This window comes from Canis lupus, chromosome X, assembly GCF_011100685.1.
Source record: "Canis lupus familiaris isolate Mischka breed German Shepherd chromosome X, alternate assembly UU_Cfam_GSD_1.0, whole genome shotgun sequence".
In the NCBI taxonomy this organism is placed as follows: Eukaryota; Metazoa; Chordata; class Mammalia; order Carnivora; family Canidae; genus Canis; species Canis lupus.
This window is the reverse complement of record NC_049260.1, coordinates 6,985,375-6,992,351: the sequence shown is the minus strand read 5'-3', so window position 1 is coordinate 6,992,351 and position 6,977 is coordinate 6,985,375. Positions and strand designations below refer to the sequence as shown.

At 41.7% G+C, this 6,977-nt stretch overlaps 1 pseudogene; it reads left to right on the top strand.

Moving 5' to 3' along the window:
• Positions 1-417: 417 nt before the first annotated feature.
• On the top strand, positions 418-512 carry LOC119868643 (annotated as a pseudogene).
• Positions 513-6,977: the final 6,465 nt, after the last annotated feature.

Genomic DNA, 6,977 nt, shown 5'->3' with positions numbered 1-6,977 from the left:
GCAGGTAGTTGTAGCTACATGACCAAGATCTGGACAATGAGAACAAAAGGGATAAGATTGCTTAATTCTGCTTTCTAAAGTTTAATAAGCTCTGTTACATGTGTATTTTTAAAAGTTCTGTTTGGGATGCAGTGTGCCTCTGTGTATTGCTGTCTTCCATCGTTTCTGAAGTTTCTTGGCCTTCATCACTTCAAAATTACTTCTCTCTCAATCTCACAACTTCCCTCTCCCTCTCCTCTGTTCATGGGACTGCAATTAAACATATATTCAGCTCTATCACTATCTTCTGGCTCTTCTGAGTCTCATCCTTTGGCTTGTGCTTCATCTAGCACTGTTTCTTTGGGCTTATTCTCAATCTGTTGTTAATCTTGTTATTTTCTGTTGTGGTATTTTTCAAATCTAGAATTCCTACTTGGCATTGCTTCTTGGCCTTTTGGCTAAGATCAAGTGTAGAATTTCTACTTGGTTCTTTTACAAAATTGTTACATCGATTTTTATATCTTCCAGTTCCCTGTCAATTTTCTTAAGATTTTGTTTTTATATTCTTCACTGTTTAATGATAATAATCTTTACTGTTCTACAGTCTGTATATGACAAGTCCAATCATTGTGGTCTACAGATCTGTTTCTACTGTCTGTTGTTTCTGTTAGTTCTTGCCCATTTGGTCTTGTCTCCTTGCTGTCTAGTTAACTTTGGTCATGTGTTTGTTATTATATCGGAAGTATTATGTGTAGGAATAATTTGAGGACTAAGGTGATATTTTCTTAGTTATGTTTATCTCTGCTAGGTAACTGGGGCTAGTGCTTGCAATTTAGTATCACCTTGATTTAAAGTTTAGATATGAGATTTTCTGAGGGAAAATCATAGTTTTGCAAAGCTGGCTTTTGATGAGGCAAGTGTCAGTTTACCTCCAGTTTACTATTACTTCTAGGGCAAATCCCTTTGCTGCCCAGCCGAAACAGGATTTAGGTCTTTGTTTTTTTTAGTCCCTTGGGGTCACCAGAAGGACAACAAAGCATCCCCCAAGACAAAGGCAGCTCTAAGTGCTTTGCTCATCTCCTCTGAGTTAGCAGCCTCTCTAGAATGTCAGGCCAATAATTTCTCAATATCTTATTGGCTCTTGGATGCTTCTTAGGTTTTAACTTTCTTAGTTGCAGGAGGATTGGTTCATATCACCTAGCTCATATTACCAGAAGTAGAAATCCTGAGATTTCTACTCATATCTGTAAGGAGGAGGGAAGGCATACTTTTCTTCCCTTCTTGATAGCCATCTTTACTTTGGAACAGGTTGAAGTGATGACCAATCTTAGACACTGCAGCGAGTACACTATTTGAGAGGAAGGCAGAGAAACTCGATAAAAGAAACCTGGAGGCCTTGTAGAGCACACCAAACATACAAGCCTGGACTGCCTATCTTGGGACTACTAGTAATAATCTGCTGCTGTTTTGGACTCTGTTACACACAGGTGAGCACATATCCTAATTAGAAGAACAAGTTACTTAACTTCTGCTGTAGATGTTTGTAATGATGATCCCAATGCTACCCCTGACCTCAAGCAAGCAGGATGCAAGCAAGCTTCAAAATTGCTTGTGCATTTCTTCTTGTCCTATTAATTGCTCATGCACCCCTGTCTCTACTATGGGAAAATGCCTGAGCTAACCTGCTGAAAGGATCTGAGAGACATATGGAGGAAGGTTAGCATGTAGTGGAGTCAACCCAGCAAAGGCCATCCCAGATCTCCTGCCCAGGGGACCTGCAGCTGACTGTAGATGAATGAGCAAGCCCAGCCAAGACCAGTAGAACCACCAGTTGACCCATACACTCAAGAGCAATAATAAGTGATGGTGGTTATAAGCCACTGAATTTGGGAGAGGTTTTTTACACAGCATTAAGTGTGGCAAGAGCTAATGCTTACATGGAGATAATTATAATACTCATCTCATAGTTTTATTTTTAGACTTAAATGAGTTATTTTGAAATATATTTGAATATATTTGAATATGCCCCTTACAATAGTCGATGGCACATAGTAAGCACTCAAAAAGGATTGTCTGCTCATATTATGGCTACTGTTATTATTACTATAACTATTGCTGAGACCCACAATTCCTCCCAGCCAGGAAATTCACTGATTATCAGATATGCCTGACTCCAATGACAGCAAAGATTATCATCATTAAACAGCAAAGACTATAAAAACAATATCTTAAGAAATTGATAGGGAACTTGAAAAGTTTTCTAAAGCCTTGTTATTCCCTTTGTCTTTCCTCCCTTCTTATAAAATCTCACCTCTCATATTTAGTACCTCGTTTTGCTGGTTTCTTTTGAGCATCACATAGATGAAGCATCTGACTAGTTGGGTGAGTTCTCTGGTGATAGCTCTGATTTGGCGTAGGGAAGCGATAGCCTATCTGTGGCCCATTGCTGAATCAGGAGGTGTGAGGCAGGAGCGTCAGTCCCGCATTCCCCACGGACTAGTTGTAGGACTTACATGAGTCACTTCAGATCTCCAGGTCAAGTTTCTTCACACGAGGACTGAGATATTTGCTGGCAGACTGAATCTTACTTGTCATTGCATCCCTAAGGTTGATATACTCTAGACGCTGGGTAACTGTTTTTATTTAATGGAATTGAGCCAATTCAATTGAGTGACTTGAATTGAGGAAATTGGCTAAACCTCAGAAAATTCCTTTTCAGCTTAGTCTTTCTATAATTTTACCACATTTTTCCTTTTAAATCGCCTCTTTTAAACAACACCTCTTTGTTATAAACAAACAAAATAAAATAAAATTAGCTCCCAGTAGAAATCACTCCCATCCTTCTTTTTCGGTGGATGCTGTTCTTTGAAGCAAGCCCTGTGGAAAAGATGCTAATGTCAGTCATTTTCTGTGTATCTGTAGATTTTGTGTTCTTCCCTTATCTCCTCAACCTGACACCAAGTGACTGTGCCGTGGGAACAAGATGGGTGGGGATCCTGTATCAGGAAACATATACTTTTTCTATTATTATTTTATTGCAAAAATAAATGTTAATTACCATAGAGAAACTGTGACATGTGAAAGCATGAGAGCCCTCAGATTTCCACTTTGGGACATCAAACCACAGCAAGCTGGCCTGCAATTTCAATCTTAAACTGGCCTCCTTTAAACTGTTCCTCTTCAATATGTTGACTTCGGCTTCTCAGGAGTGTTTCCTACTCATTGTCTGGATTAAAAATTTCAAAAAAATAGTTACTGTAAATATAGCTGTGTGTATGTTATTTTTGCAAATAAGATAAAATTTTCTCTCACTACAAGAACTAAGATATACTATCTTAAGGTTGTCAGGAAGGTGGGCACAGAGTTAATGGGGAAACATAATAGTTTAATATCTACTAGGACAGCAGCTTTGGTTTTGAGTGGAGGGTAATTCTACACAACCCTGTTTCTTTGTATTTCCTGGTACTGACATTGGGAAATGCCAGGTCTGAATGGCCAGAATTGTCAAAATGTCAGGTCTGATTTAATGGAGGAGAGTTTTTGATACTAACCCGATGGGGTTTCAAAACTAACATAACAAGATGCATGAATCAAGAAATGAGATTGCAATTCCTCAGTGCTACAGCACTGTGCCCCTTACAGGAAGAGAACCAAGATTTCATTCCATCCACCAGAAGGAAAATGAGAGAAGAAGCCATGGATAGCTATGGCAGATAATGTGCTGTACCCTCTTCCTGAGAGTACAGGACTACTGCGTTTCCCAGCCTCCCTTGGAGCTAAATGGGGCCGTAGGACTAAGTTCTGGCCAATAGAATGTGATAGAAAGTGATGTAAGCCATTTCCTTCCCAAGGCACCTGGGTGGCTCAGTCGGTGAAGCATCTGCCTTTGGTTCAGGTCATGATCCCAGGGTCTTGGAATTGAGTCCCCTGCTGAGCAGGAAGCCACTTCTGCCCCTCCCCCCTGCTCTTGCCCTCTCTCTTTCTCCCTCTCTCTGTATTACATAAAGAAATAAAATATTTTTTAAGTCATTTTCTTCCCTAGTCCTAGAAAACATCTCATACAACTTTTCAGCCTTCTATTCCTTGCTAGGAATATAGAATTTCTTAGAAGTTCTATCAGTCCATCTATGTCAGTCACATAACAATCTACCCCAAAACTTAGAGTCTTAAAGCAGAAACAAGTATTTTATTTGTGCATGGTTCTGTAGAGTTCAGCGTTTTGAGAAAGCCTCAGCTGAGCCATTCTTCTGTAGACCTTGTGTCAGATCACTCATGTGGCTGGCGGGTTGGCCAAGGGACCCTCGGCTGGAGGAGTTCATCTATGTTCCATGTGGTCTCTAACTAACACAAGGCAAATGACATTTCTCTCAAGTATGGGAAATGTTTCTATTACTACTACATAGAGAATATAAGTATAACATAAAGCCACAAATTGCTCTTCTGCAAGCCTCCCTTAGTTGATAATTAACATCGAGTTTTACCATTTATCCAGTTGTTACACATCTATTAAGTCATTTCATTCAGGTACCGATCAAAGACATAGATAAGAGGATGAGATATTCTTTAGAGACAAAAACCATCAGACTCAGTGTTAGACGAGGCACAAAGACCACGAAGGTAGAATGAGCAGGGCCGACACTGAAGTCTGGACCTGCTATCCTTTATTCCCACAGATTCATCACTGTTCGTAGGGACATCTTAGGTCAGTCACTGTGCTTAGGGGGGTCAGGCATCAACACAGACTGGCATTATCTTGCAAACTAACATGCTATGGAGAGAAAACAGTGACTTAATGAGGGCTGCTTGTGATGGCCCTGAGTTCAAGAGAACTGGGATGTGTTGAGTGTCTGTGTGTCTCCCATCGAGGCTGGTAAGTTCAAAACCTAAAAGCTGACTAGCTGAGGGAGGTGCTTTGGGCATGAGGAACCCACGGAGAGAAAGGAAGCTCTGCAAGGTCAGCTCCAAAGCCCACCTAGCGCAATGGGAGAACTGTAATGTGGACGAAGCCACCTTCCCAGCGTGGAGCGCTTGTACCAGGCTAGGACCTAAGGGGGGACATGCAGCTGTAGAGAGAAAATGAGGGGGGTTTCCGGGAGTTGGATCAGGAGGCTATGATATCTGCCTACATACAAGTCTTAGAAACAGGTTCCGGGCAGAGTTGGAGAGTTCATCAACTATCAAAGTGGAGTCCGAGCGGAGTAGAGCAGGCCCGAGCACACCATGACCCGTGGGCCAAATCCAACAGCTGCCTGGTCTTATTGGATTTGTTTTTAACTTTTTTTTTTTTGAGGTAGAACGCAAATTCGCATAATATAAAATGAACCATTTTAAAGTAACAATTCAGTGGCACTTAGGATACACACCTTGTCGTACAACCACCACCTCTATGGAGTTCCAGAACATTTTCATTACTTCAAAAATGAAATTCTTTGCCCATTAAGCAGAGAAAAGCTTAATGGACAAAGCTGCTCCTCCTCTCCCCGCAGCCCCTGGCAACCACCAATCTACTTCCTGTTCCCATGGATTTACCCATTCTGGGTATTTTATATAAACGGAACCATACAATATGTGACCTTTCGCGTCTGGTTCCTTTCACTTAGCATCATGGTTTTGAGGTTCATCCTTTGTGTAGCATGCATCAGTACTTCACTCCTTTTTACGGCTGAATAATATTTCATTGTAGGGCTAGGCCACAAGTCGTTTATTCATTCGTCCATCAATGGGCATTTGGGTTGTTTCCACTTCTTGGCTATTGTGAATTTTGCTGCCATGAGCTTTTGCACGCAGGATTTGGCTGAGTACCTGTTTCCAATTCTTTTTGGCTTATACCCCTAAATGGAAGAGCTACCTATTTTTTTTAAATAAAATTTACTGGGACACAGTCATGCCCATTCATTTTCGTGTTGTCTATGGCTTCTTTCACGCTACAGTGGCAAAAACACAGCCCTAAAGCCAAAGGTATTGTCTATCTGGCTTTTTGTAGAAAAATCTTCCTGATTCCTGGGCTAAAGGAAATGCAACTCCTGTCCTTCAGGCCTTGAGATGATGCATACAGGCTACTTTTCTCCTGGTCATTGGAGAAAGAGACTGGATTTTTCCTTTAATTAGAGACAGCCAAGACTTGATGTGGGAAGTTTCCAATTAAAACAAGAAATATGTGTCGGTGACCATGCCTCTCATTCTCTCTGTTTCCCCTTCTTCCCTCTCTCTGTCTTTTCCCTCCTTTTGTAAAATGCCGATCTTCGCTCAGTACCAAGGGAGAGAAACATTCTGCACTTGTCAAGACAGGTGAAGGGATCAGTGCTCTGCTTGTTGCCAGGTTCAGAGGTGACAGCAAGATCTACTTGGCTTGGAAGTCAGGGAAGTGTCCACACCCCTGGGGCCAGTGGTGAATGAAAACCTGGGGCTGTCCTGTGTGACCTTTATCCACCCTTTAATGTGCAAGCAACTCCCCTGGGCAGATGGAAGGGTCTTGCTAAAAAGTAGATTCTGAATCAGTATGTCTAAGGTGGAGCCCGGGACTCTGCATAGCTAATGAACTCCCGGGAGATGGCAATACTGTTGAGTCAAGAACCACTTTGAATAGCAAGGTGAGCATTGGTTCCCAAACCAGGCTGTGCTTTGCAACCCCCCGCGGAGTTATAAAAATGCTAACGCCTGAGTTCTGTCCCTAGATTCTGATGAACTTGGTCTGGGATGTGGCCTGGACTTCCGGATGCACACACTTTCCCGGTTGGAGAGACCGTGTACTGGAGCTCAGGGGTGGGGGGCTGAGGATTGGAGTTGGGTCAGTGATGACTGTCTTCAAAAGAGATTATTGGTACATATGAATAAGGATAATATTCATTCAGAATCAAATTGATCGCCTATCCATCACCCATCAGGTGACTTCTATAAACTGTCCATCATTATATAACTAATTTGGGCTCTCGGGGGAATCCATGTAATTCAAAGCTGGATGCATTTTACAAATAAGTGATCTGATTTCATTACTCTTT